The sequence below is a fragment of the Rhinatrema bivittatum genome, chromosome 2 (genome assembly GCF_901001135.1).
Source record: "Rhinatrema bivittatum chromosome 2, aRhiBiv1.1, whole genome shotgun sequence".
In the NCBI taxonomy this organism is placed as follows: domain Eukaryota; kingdom Metazoa; phylum Chordata; class Amphibia; order Gymnophiona; family Rhinatrematidae; genus Rhinatrema; species Rhinatrema bivittatum.
This window is the reverse complement of record NC_042616.1, coordinates 207,983,377-207,996,790: the sequence shown is the minus strand read 5'-3', so window position 1 is coordinate 207,996,790 and position 13,414 is coordinate 207,983,377. Positions and strand designations below refer to the sequence as shown.

The 13,414-nt window shown below is 41.9% G+C and overlaps 1 protein-coding gene across 1 annotated transcript in view; it reads right to left on the bottom strand.

Annotated features, from left to right (window-relative positions):
• DNAH11 (dynein axonemal heavy chain 11) overlaps positions 1-13,414 on the bottom strand; it is a 725,796-nt gene that overhangs the window by 269,430 nt on the left and 442,952 nt on the right. The window lies entirely within an intron of this gene.

Below are 13,414 nucleotides of genomic sequence, written 5' to 3'. Positions count from 1 at the left end.
ACTTAGGTACATAAGTTTGCTTTGAAAATTGGTGTAATTTAAGCACACTTTTGCCATCTAACTTATGCAGGCTGTTACAAAATTACCCCCGAGTGTGCAAAGCTCCATACATTAAGAGGCTAGGCCAATGTAAGTTCTTTAAAGGGTCTTCTTGCAACCTCACCTCACTTTTGGCATTCAAAGAAATGAATAAGATAATGACATAAGCTTCTAAAACTCACTCTGTCAGGAGTGCAAAAGCTAGCTCCCTGCTTCGTAGCTAAACTTTTACAGGACGATTTTCAAAGTCACCTGGGTACAATGGCTTGGCTGAAAATGGCCCCTCCCCCCAGCTAACAGCATGTGTGGACTTCCATAGTAGGAGTACTTTTAGCTGGATTCAGAGGAGGCGTACATAAGTCAGGGGGAGCAGAGGAAGTACAGCATGTGGAGATGACATTTTCACATGTGTATAAGTGTATGCGTTACTTCACCTCAGTTGCCCGCACAAGAGAGCAGGTGCATTTTCAGCCTGCATTCTTTATGCAGATTTTCAAAGAGAACGTGCCTGTGTTCTCTCTTTGAAAATTACTGCAAGGTACCCACGCTGAAAGAGCTCAAGTGCGGGCTATTTGAAAAATTGGTTTACTTGGATTTCAGTGAAACATTTCACACTGTCCCACATACGAAGCTCATGAATAAACAGATTAAACACCGGTTGAGTGATGGGCAAATGGAATTCACTCTGAGGAAAGAGCAGCGATTAGTAATGCACAAAAGGCAAACATTTTTCAATGGAAAGTATGTTCTGGAACTAGGAAGCATGATATCAAGCTGAAAGAGGATAGACTCAGGACCAACATCAGATTCCCCCCCCACACACACACAGAAGAGATGGTGAATACTTGGAATGCCCTCCAAGTGGAGGTAGTGGGGGAAAAAAAACAGTACCGGGATTCAAGAAGGCCTGGGATAAACACTTTATTTATTATGTTCTTTGTTATTATTATGTTCTTTGTTTATTGCTCAATGTTCAATGTTCGATGTAACGCCATAGCCGCGACAGTTCTGTTCAATTGTAAACAGATATGATTTGATATCTTTGTTCAAGAATGTCGGTATAGAAAAATTCTAAATAAATAAATAAACACAAAACATCCCTAGGATGGTAATGAAGCACTGCGGTAACTTGCACAGAGAGGCAGTTACAAACCTAAAGAGAAAGCAAGGGGATAAGCCTGCACAGAGCAACAACTCTGAGAAGTCTTGCTGGGCAGACTGGATGAGCCATTTGCATAGTTTTCTGCCATCATTCACTTTGTTACTATGTTGTAAAGAACCATGGAAAGTGGTACAAAGACAATTAAGGGGAAAAGGGAGCAAACCACGTGGATGATCAAGGAAAGATTAGCCTGGATAGGCAAGTTTTAAATTTAGATTTGAAGTTAGCTAACAACAAAGCACTTGGATATCAGTGTGGAGGGGGGGGGGGGCGGGGAAGGGGAGAGAATTGGCCTTGAAGTAAGAGAAATCATCATGGGTATGTGGCGCAGCAAGATATCAATGGTTAGAAGAACTGAGAAAACATGAAGGAGTATAGTGAGATTAGAATAGACAGACAGAGGCAGGAAGACCATGAATACATCTGAAGGCCAATTACAAGTATTTTGAATTCCACAAGAAGCCAGAACAGACAGGCTAGGAAAGCAGAGGCATAGGAATATCAGGGAAGCTGAAAGAAAAGATGAGTCGCAGAGTGTGAGAGTCTCCAGAAAGGATGCAGTGAGGAGTTTGATAAGCTGGTGAATAGGCTGCTGAAATGGTCCAGACGAGAAATAAAAAGGGAACAAAGGTGTGAATGACAGGTGCTGGACATGAGAAAAGAAATAATTTTCTGAATATTGTAAAATTCATGGCTGAGAGAAGGACAAAGACTCTAGGTGGAGGGAGTGATCAAAGAGAAAAGGAGAGATATGGAACCAACAGAAAGAAACACTGGAGAAGGAAGCGAACAAAAAAGAAAAAGAACTTTGTTTTGGATGCATTCAACATGAGAAAGTTAGATGACATCAATGAAGAAGACAGACAAGTAAATACAGAGGGGATCAGGGAAGTAAAAGTAAGTTAGTGTCAACTGCAAAGTAGGGATAAGCGTAACCATGAGAAAAATAAAACAGCCAAGACTATGGAGAAGAAGAATGGACCAAAGAAATACTACATTCTGAAAGATAAGAGATAAGAACCAAAGAACGAGTCATTGACTGGGAGCTAGATGGAACAGTTTACAGGAGAGAAATCACGTGACACCAGATACACCAAGAGAGGAAAATGTGTCACAGCAAATGGTGGTGGGGCCACTTGGCAAGTGTGAACATACATGATCAAATTTAAACTAATAACTGGATGGGGGACAATAAGTAAATCTGCAGCTCTAACACTAAACTTTCAAAAGGGAAACTTTGATATAATGAGGAAAATAGTTAGAAAAAAACAGAAAGGTGCAGTTGCAAAGGATAAAAGTGTTCAACAGGCATGGACATAGTTTAAAAATACAATCCTAGAGGCAGTCCATATGTATTCCACATATTAAGAAAGGTGGAAGGAAGGCAAAACGATTACCGTCATGGTTAAAAGGTGAGGTGAAAGAGGCTATTTTAGCCAAAAAACCTCAGGGGGACACCCCTGAGGTTCGCGCCAACGAGGAAATAAAGATGAGGGCGGCGTGTGTGTGCATGCCCTATGGTACCTTGGAGGAGCATGGCGGGAAGCAGCACCAAAGCCAGTCCAGGGACACCAGAGAGGATGGCAGACAGATGCTGTGGCAGCCAGTAGTCCAAGGTGAGCGGGAGAAGCCGCAAGAAGAGTGAGGTAGGCAGAGCGAAGATGTAGTAGGCCAGATTGACAAACTAAAGAGTAGCAAATCACCTGGACCAGATGGTATGCATCCTAGGGTACTGAAGGAAATAAAAAATGAAATTTCTGATCTATTAGTTAAAATTTGTAACCTATCATTAAAATCATCCATTGTACCTGAAGACTAGAGGGTGGCCAATGTAACCCCAATATTTAAAAAAGGCTCCAGGAGCTATCCGGGTAACTATAGACCAGTGAGCCTGACTTCAGTGCTGGTAAAAATAGTGGAAACTATTCTCAAGATCAAAATCGTAGAGCATATAGAAAGAAATGGTTGAATGGAACACAGTCAACATGAATTTACCCAAGGGAAGTCTTGCCTAACAAATCTGCTTCATCTTTTTTTAAGGAGTTAATAAACATATGGATAAAGGTGAAATATATATATATTGAAAAGCACCAGTCCAAGTACAGATCCCTGAGGCATCTACCTTATAAATGGGCCATGACCGACGGCCCGCAAATGCGCAGTAGAGCGCAGCTCTACTGCGCATGTGCGGGCAAGGACGTCGGTCTTAGCCAGCGTAAAAAAAAACAAAACATTGTGGTGTCGGGTGGCAGCGGCGATGGTGGCGTCGGGTGGCAGCGGCGGCGTCGAGCGGCAGCGGCAGCGAACGACGACGAGGAGCAGCGGCGGCCAGTAGCGAGGGAGGGAGGAGAGAGAGAGAGAGGGAGGGAGGGAGGGACTGAGTGAGAGGGAGTGAGGGACTGAGTGAGAGGGAGTGAGGGACTGAGTGAGGGGGAGGGAGGGACTGAGTGAGAGGGAGGGACTGAGTGGGAGGGAGGGAGGGGGAGGGACTGAGAGGGGGGGAAGAGTGAAGGGAGAGGGAGAATGAGGGAGAGGTGAGAGACAGGGATGTGAGTAAGTGGAAGGGTAAGAAGTTGTGGCGTGGAGGAGGGCTGAGGGAGAGGGGATGGGATTGAGACAGGGTGGGGAGTGACTGAGGGAAGGGGAGAGAGGTGGGAGTGACTGAGGGAAGGGGAGGGAGGTGAGAGTGAGGGGAAGGAGGCAGTGGGAGACAGAGAGTGAGTAAGACTGAGGGGTGGGAAGGGGGTGAGTGACTGAGGGGAAGGGGGAATGAGGGAGAAAAAGTGTAGGAGGGTGCTGTTTTTGAAAATGGACCGAAAACAAAAATGTAATGTAGCCCGTTGTGACGGGCTTAACGGCTTGTATATATATATGATATACATGTATGGAATATGATGAGTGAGGTTATCAAATTTGCGGATGATACAAAATTATTCAGAGTAGTTAAATCACAAGCGGATTGTGATACATTACAGGAGGACCTTGTAAGACTGGAAGATTAAATTTCATCTGCCATTTGGATGCATAATGTGGACAAGTGCAAGGTGTTGCATATAGAAAAAAATAACCCTTGCTGTAGTTACACGATGTTAGGTTCCATATTAGGAGCTACCACCAAGGAAAAAGATCTAGGCATCATAGTGGATAATACTTTAAAATAGTCGGCTCAGTGTGCTGCAGCAGTCAAAAAAGCAAACAGAATGTTAGGAATTATTAGGAAGGGAATGGTTAATAAAACGGAATATGTCATAATGCCTATATATCGCTCCATGGTGAGACCACACCTTGAATTCTGTGTACAATTCTGGTCGCCGCATCTCAAAAAAGTTATAGTTGCGATGGAGAAGGTACAGAGAACGGCAACCAAAATGATAAAGGGGATGGAACAGCTCCCCATGAGGAAAGGCTGAAGAGGTTAGGGCTGTTCAGCTTGGAGAAGAGACGGCTGAGGGGGGATATGATAGAGGTCTTTAAAATCATGAGAGGTTTTGAACGTGTAGATGTAAATTGGTTATTTACACTTTCGAATAATAGAAGGACTAGGGGGAATTCCATGAAGTTAGTAAGTAGCACATTTCAGACTAATCGGAGAAAATTATTTTTCACTCAACGCACAATAAAGCTCTGAAATTTGTTGCCAGAGGATATGGTTAATGCAGTTAGTGTAGCAGGGTTCAAAAAAGGTTTGGATAAGTTCTTGGAGGAGAAGTCCATTAACTGCCATTAATCACGTTTACTTAGGGAATAGCGCCACTGCTATTAATTGCATCCGTAGTATGGGATCTTCTTAGTGTTTGGGTAATTGCTAGGTTCTTGTGGCCTGGTTTGGCCTCTGTTGGAAACAGGATGCTGGGCTTGATGGACCCTTGGTCTGACCCAGCATGGCAATTTCTTATGTTCTTAAATAGTGTGGTTAAAACAGCATCAAAGTGACAAACAAGGAGAACTAGAATTCTGGAAGAGCCAGCCAATTATGATATCAAGCACTGATTAAGCAGATATACAGAACAGAATCAACAAATTGAAGTGAATGGAAGTCAGTTTCAAAGGGATCACCAAGAAGTCCACAAGCTGATGCTGGCCAGCACAGTGAAGGACCTTAGAGAGAATTGGAAACAGCGACTAGGTGCTAGTTACCATTAAGAGTGAGAATCCATTTCTTAAGAATAGGAAGAATGACAGCCAGTTTAAAGGGTAAAGGTAAAATTTCAATAGAGTGGGATGAGCTAAACATAGTGATGATATATGGAAATACAGTGAGAAAAAGGATAAGAGTAGACAAGGATCACCAGAGGAAGTGAAAAGGTTAGATGCAAGAATTAAACCAGAATCTTCACAGAGAAGAACAAAGGAAAATCAGTAACAGTAAATGAAGCAAGAGCTTGTAGAGAATGGAGCAGGGAAATTAAGAAAGCAGAAGAGGAAGAGAGAATCAAATCTGATTAGAAATGGGAAATCTAATGTGAAAGGAAGCAGGAAGAGAATGGATGAGAGAAGGTAAAGGAGGTATCAAGAGAAGGTGAAAATATAAAAAAATGGGGAAAGTGTTCAGTTCACTGTAAGATGGGAGTAGAATAATACTGAGATCTAGCTTAGCATCAGGACAGAAAAAAACAAAAAAACAAGGCACGGACAATTTGGTAATGGTTCTTGGGTTTCCCTAGGAATAGTGATCAGTAACTTTAGTGATGCCAAATATGATAGCTAGATTGATTAATGGCTAGCCTCACAGGTATAGTGCATCTCCTCTATTACGCAGACTTCATTGGTTGACCCTGAAGGAGTGAGTGAAATTTAAATTTATGACTGTTCCGGAATATGAAGGGTCAGACCAAGAGTGCATCAAAACCAACGTCCAATATCCAACTGTGGCCAATCCAGATCACAAGTACCTGGCAGGATTCCAAATAGTAGATACGTTTCATCAGGGCTAGTGCAAGGGTCTTACGCATCCTAGGCAAACCTTCTGCCTTGCCCCTATGCTGCTCCCCCCCCCCCCCCTCGGTCTGACTTCATTCACCGAGATGCCACTCGTGGCCCGCCAAGTGTCTGCTTTTCTTGGCTGTGAGGATGGGCATTGCTCTCAGCCAGCCGATTCAATGCTTCTCTGGGCCACGAGCAGGATGGGTGCCGCTTGCGGCCTGCCAAGTCTCTACTCTTCTTAGCCACGAGTGGGATGAGCTCCGGTCACGGGCCCACATGGCTGCTCTTTGCCATCCCCTAATGGTTGGCATTCTAGGCAACCGCTTAGTTCGCCTAATGGGATGCACCGGCCCTGGGTTCCATGTTGCTTATGCTCAGGGATAAACAGAGACTTTCCTCAAGTCTACCTGGTTAATGACAAGTTATTCCAGGAACTTGTTCAACACCTTTTTAAATCCAGCTACACCGATTATTTTTACCACATCCTCTGGCAATGAATTTTAGAACTTGAATGTGTGTTGAGTGAAAAAGTATTTTCTCTGATTTTTTTAAATAACCCACCTAGTAACTTCATAGATTGATCTCTAGACTTTTTATTTTTTGAAAAAGTAGCAATTGATTCGCATTTACCTGTTCCACTTCATTCATGATTTTATAGTCCTCTATCATATAAGATGAAAATCCTTAACTTCTTTAACCTTTCCTCATAGGGGAACTGTTGCATTCTCTTTATCATTTTGGTCGCCCTTCTCTGAATCTTTTCAGTTTCACTATATTTTCAGATGTGGCAACCAGAATTGCACATAGTACTCTAGATGTGGTTGCACCAAAAGGCAATACAGAGGTATTATGATATTCTCCATTCCTTTCCTAATAATTCCTAATATTGTTTGCTTTTTTGACTGTTGCACACTGAGCTGAGGATTTCAATCTATTGTTCATGATGAAACCTGGATCCTTTTCCTGGTGGTGACTCTTAGTACAGTGTAACTACAGTTTGGATTACTAATTACTATGTGCATCACTTTGCCTTGTTCACATTAAATTTCATCTGCCATTTTGATGCCCAGTCTCCCATTCTCATAAGGTCCTCCTGCAATTTATTGCAATCTGCTTGTAAATTAACAACTTTAAATAACTTTATGTCTGCAAATTTGATCACCTCACTTGTTATTCTCTTTTCCAGACCATTTATAAAATTATTAAAAAGCACTGATCCCAGAATAGATCCCTGGAGTGTTCCACTGCCTGCAATGAGAAAACTGACCATTAGTCCTATTCTCTATTCCTGTCTTTTAAGCAGTTCGCAATTCATAATAGAACATTGCCTTCAATCCCATGTCTTTTAAATTTTCTCAGGAGTCTCATGGGGAACTTTGTCAAACGCTTTCTGAAAATCCAAATAAATACTCTATAGAAAACTTGGAAAACGCTAATAGGAAAAAGAATTTAAGATTCATAAATAACTCCCAAAGACATGTTTAGGAAATATTTAGTAGAGGTACTTAAAATCTCTGAGGAGATGGTTTCCCCAATTGTAAAAATGTATTATTTAAAACCATATAAAAAACAAGAAGGACCTGATATAGGTCAAGAAGGTAAACAACCTATGGATAGATTATCCGTAAACTTAGATATTTCGCAATTGTTAGAGACATCCGACACTGATTTAGTGTGAGCATCAACTTTAATTGTCTCATTTGAACTGGAACCAGATAGAGACTGGGTACTTAAGTTATTCTTTAAATATCGTCTTGTTGAATTTTTCAAATTAAAAGTTAGGGTTTACCCAGACGTGTCCAAACAGACACAAAAAAGGAGGCAACAATTCCTATTACAAAGATCAAAGGTTAATCGAATTGGGAGAATATTCTTACCGAGATTTCCATGTAAATGATGCATCAAGTATAAAGGTGAATCATGTGTCTTTTTTACCCCATCACAATTATATTTATTCTTAAGTGATAAATCACCTTTGGAATAATATTTTTTGGTGAGTACATTCCCTCCAGTATGGGATTCAGGCATCCCAATAATATATTAAACCGCTGTAATCACTGCTTCATAATTATATTTGAGATGAAAATGTCTGAGTTAAAATATTATTTAATCTTAGATCAGTATGTATTATTGTGGACTACCAGAAAAAAGAAGAGCTTTATAGAGGTATAAATTAAGAATATTCTTATATATTGAATTGTAAAATTCTTTTTTCTATTTTATACAAGAATTTCTTGTAATTGTTAAGTTAAAATTGATAAATAAAGAATAAAAAACCCCAAACAAAACAATATCTCTCTCTCTATATTTTTATTTTGTTCTTTAGGATAGTTTCTATGGAAGTTGGTTAAGTGAAATACCCGAGGTTGCATATTCTAGGGATGTGAATCGTGTCCTCGATCGTCTTAATGATCGATTTCGGCTGGGAGGGGGAGGGAATCGTATTGTTGCCGTTTGGGGGGGTAAAATATCGTGAAAAATCGTTAAAAATCGTTAAAAATCGAAAAATCGAAAAACTGGCACATTAAAACCCCCTAAAACCCACCCCCGACCCTTTAAATTAAATCCCCCACCAAATAACTTAAATAACCTGCGGGTCCAGCGGCGGTCCGGAACGGCAGCGGTCCGGAACGGGCTCCTGCTCCTGAATCTTGTCGTCTTCAGCCGGCGCCATTTTCCAAAATGGCGCCGAAAAATGGCGGCGGCCATAGACGAAAAAGATTGGACGGCAGGAGGTCCTTCCGGACCCCTGCTGGACTTTTGGCAAGTCTCGTGGGGGTCAGGAGGCCCCCCACAAGCTGGCCAAAAGTTCCTGGAGGTCCAGCGGGGGTCAGGGAGCGATTTCCCGCCGCGAGGCGAGGGTTCCGGCGCCTCGCTGAACGACCTCCTGCAGTCGATCTCCTGCCGGCGCCATTTTCCGTACGAAAACGATTCGCGGCGGGAAATCGCTCCCTGACCCCCGCTGGACCTCCAGGAACTTTTGGCCAGCTTGTGGGGGGCCTCCTGACCCCCACGAGACTTGCCAAAAGTCCAGCGGGGGTCCGGAAGGACCTCCTGCCGTCCAATCTTTTTCGTCTATGGCCGCCGCCATTTTTCGGCGCCATTTTGGAAAATGGCGCCGGCTGAAGACGACAAGATTCAGGAGCAGGAGCCCGTTCCGGACCGCTGCCGTTCCGGACCGCCGCTGGACCCGCAGGTTATTTAAGTTATTGGGGGGGGGGGGGTTCGGGAGGGTGGGGGATTTAATTTAAAGGGTCGGGGGTGGGTTTTAGGGGGTTTTAGTGTGCCGGCTCACGATTCTAACGATTTATAACGATAAATCGTTAGAATCTGTATTGTATTGTGTTCCATAACGGTTTAAGACGATATTAAAATTATCGGACGATAATTTTAATCGTCCTAAAACGATTCACATCCCTAGCATATTCCATTCCTCTCTGGATGCCTTGTTATAATTCCCTACAAGTATGGAGGTGCATAGAGATTTTTCCTAAAACAGCATTTTCTGTTCCTGGTCTGGGTTTGTGGAATTTGATCCCCTGGACTTCAGATTAGAGCTTTACTTTATGGCATAGTGAAAACGTGGCTGTTTACCGATGGGCAATCTGCTGGGAAGATTGCTGTCTGGAGTGTGGTCTCTTATTAAGGTTGGTTGGAATTAGTAACTTCCTTGAGGTATTTTATGATCTGGAGGCAATGTGGTTCTGGCAACTTTTATTAGAAAGCTAGGGCTGAATGGGTGGGATGGGAGGAAGTTTGTTTTTCCTTTTTTTTGTTTTTTAAATTTATGTATTTTTTATTTCAGTGTTTTGTACCATTATACATCACCCTGGGCATCTCATAGGATGGTATATAAATAATAAATGAAATGGAAAAATAACAAATGACCTTATTATTATTTATTTATTTTATTTAAGGGTTTTTTATATACCGAGGCACGTTTGCAAAACATCACCTCGGTTCACAATGTAACATAACTTAGCAACAAGCTTTACAATAATAACATTTTTTAACAGGGAGAGGGTTAACAAGGGCAGGAGAAGATAATACGAGAATTATATACATATGTACATGTTAGTTTTAACAAGTGAGTTAATCAAAGCAATCAGAATAATTAGCAGGGGAAAGTAATAAAGGGAAGGGGAAGAAGAGGAGTATACCCACAGAGGGTGGGGGGTAGGGAGAGAAAATAGAAAGAGCGAGAGTCAGTCGGGTGGTCATGTCTCATCTTTGGGGGGGGAGTCAGTTCGTTAGTCAGGGTACGCTAGTTTGAACAGCCATGTTTTAAGATTGTGCTTGAATTTTTTGTGGCATGGTTCCTGGCGTAGTTGGGAAGGCATTTTATTCCAGTGGGCGGTTCCTGCAATGATGAATGATCGCTCTCTAAAGATGGTATGCTTCATGAGCTTAGGAGAGGGAATTTGGAGTTTGGCCTGGTGATGCGTTCTTGTGGGTCTGGTCGGAGTGGGAAGCAGGAGATGTTCTGGGAACCATTGCATGTCATGGTTATGAATGGCTTTGTGTATGAGCGTGAGTACTTTATATACTATCCTGGAGGTTACGGGGAGCCAATGTAATGATTGAAGGACGGGAGTGATGTGGTCATGACGGTGAGTATTGGTAAGGATGCGTGCAGCAGCAGCATTTTGTAATAACTGTAGAGGTTGTAGAGTACTTTTTGGTAAGCCTAGGAGGATAGCGTTGCAATAATCAAGTTTGGACAGGATCATAGCTTGCAGTACTGTGCGGAAGTCAGAGGTGTGAAGAAGAGGTTTGATTCTCTTCAAGGTGTGGAGTTTGAAGAATCCGCTTTTTATAGTGGCCGAAATGAATTTTTTGAGGTTAAATTGGTTATCTATCATAATGCCAAGGTTGCGGACTAGTAGGGTAGGAGGGCAACTGGGTAGTGAGGGGGTGGGGGTGAGACTGCGTGAAGGGTTGTTAGGAGGAGAAAGAATGAGTAGCTCTGTTTTGTTAGTATTGAGTGCTAGGAAATTATCGGAGAGCAATTTATTTATCTCAGATAGAGCAGAGTTCCAGATCTTCATTGCATTTGCAATGGAATCGTTAATAGGGATGAGTATCTGCACGTCGTCAGCATATATAAAGTGCTGGATACCCAGTTTAGAGAGGAGATGGCAGAGGGGGAGGAGGTATATATTAAAGAGTGTTGAAGAGAGGGATGAACCCTGTGATACTCCTTGAGATAGTTTGACAGGGTTGGATTTGTTACAACCAATTTTTACACTGTAGCTTCTGTCACTAAGGTATGATTGGAACCATAGTAGGGCTGTGCCAGCAATGCCAATTTCCATGAGGCGTTTGATGAGTGTGAGGTGGTTGACAGTGTCGAATGCCGCAGAGATATCTAACAGTGCAAGTATGTGGGATTGTCCGTTGTCCATGGCTTTAAGTATAGATTCTGAAAGGGTATTAGAATACAATCATCAATACAATGGTCAATATCCAAAGCCTTTGTGTGCGTAACTATTCAAGTTACATGCACAAAAAATGAGCTTTACATATTTTTCGTGAATGCATACATTTTCTGCAGACAAAGCTTTAGCAGCACAAACAGGATCATCAATGGAGGTCTTCCAGGCGGAGCTTAAATTTATCCAGCGAGTGCACATTTTCAGCTTTATCAGGGTAAAGATGCACGCACAGGACTGGCTGCCACAGCCCTAACTTTACCCAGAAAAAGATATGCGCAAGACTATCAAATAGGGTTGCCCACTGGCTCCAGATTTTCAGGACTGGTTGATTGAGTCCTGGATTTATTCCATTGCATGCTGGGACTTATTCTGATTTCTCTATGAAAAGGGAAACTATAAGTACTTCCATGCAGGGGAGTAAAACTAGAACTGGATCAACCTGTCCTGAAAATCTGGAGCCAATTGGCAACCCTATTATGAGAGTATATTCAGCAAGAGATTTTTGCATGTAAGATCTGCTGAATAGCTAGGACAAGCGACATGCAACTTTTGCTGGATAAATTTGCCATTAGCTATGCCATTGAATAGTGACCACACAATGGCATTCACAGATGAAAATTATTTATAATTTAGGCCTTTTTAGTAAGTAGAAATTAGCATTTGTTTTTTAAAAGAGAATATCACAACATTTTGACAGGTTTATGCCCATAAATAATTCACAGATACTAACCTAAGAATATGCCATACTGGGTCAGACCAAGGGTCCATCAAGCCCAGCATCCTGTTTCCAACAGTGGCCAATCCAGGCTACAAGTACCTGGCAAGTACCCAAAAACTAAGTGTATCCCATGCTACTGATGCTAATAATAGCAGTGGCTATTTTCTAAGTCAAACTGATTAACAGCAGGTAATGGACTTCTCCTCCAAGAACTTATCCAGTCCTTTTAAACCCAGCTACACTAACTGCTCTAACCAATTCCACTGGCAATACATTCCACAGTTTATATGAATGCTATTTGTTAATCAATTGCATTATTTATATTTTATTGTGTTCAATGATTAATGATTTTGGAATGCATTTTGTTAATGTTGTTTGTTGATAAATTATATTTATTTATATTGTACCATGCTTAGTGACTTTTAGTGTATAATAATTAATTGTGTCAATCTGTTTAATATGGAAGGAAAATCTCATGTCCATCTAGATGAAGTCTCTGTATATTTATATTTAAATTTGGAGATTTCTTTGTTTGTGACTCTGCGAAAAGGGTAATAAAGCAAGAGGGTCATATGGGGGCCCTCTCTTGTGTGGAAAAATAGCTTAGAGTAGGCTGTCTCTTTCTGTCTCTCCTTCCTAATATCTGTGTCTCTCTCCAGAATGTCCCTTTTAAAGAATTTCTGCCAGCTGTGGAAGTTTAAATATGGTTATACTAATTACTATAACTGGGGGTGGGGGAGTTTGAATAGCCTGTTCCATTTGACATGCACACTGCCACTTTCAGGCCATGTGCATGTTACAGGCATTTGTCAAAGGGAGATAAAGCTCGTTTCCCTCGGAAGATCAGCACATGAACAACCTGTGCAGTAAAAGTGTCTGTGTTACATGCACCTGCTGTTTGTGCGGGCAGCTGAGAGAAGGTACAACAGCACGCATACTTTTGAAAACGCATTTCTTTAGGCATCTGGGTATTCCGCCTTTGCAAGCAGGACTTGCTCAAAGCGGTGAACAGCAAAATGCAGTAGAATAGAATTTACTTCACACGTTGCAAATGGTTGTTCCATTAAGTACGTGCACCACTTTACCCGCGTCCCCATCCTAAACACACCAAGAGAGTGCAGTTTTTTAATTTGGTGC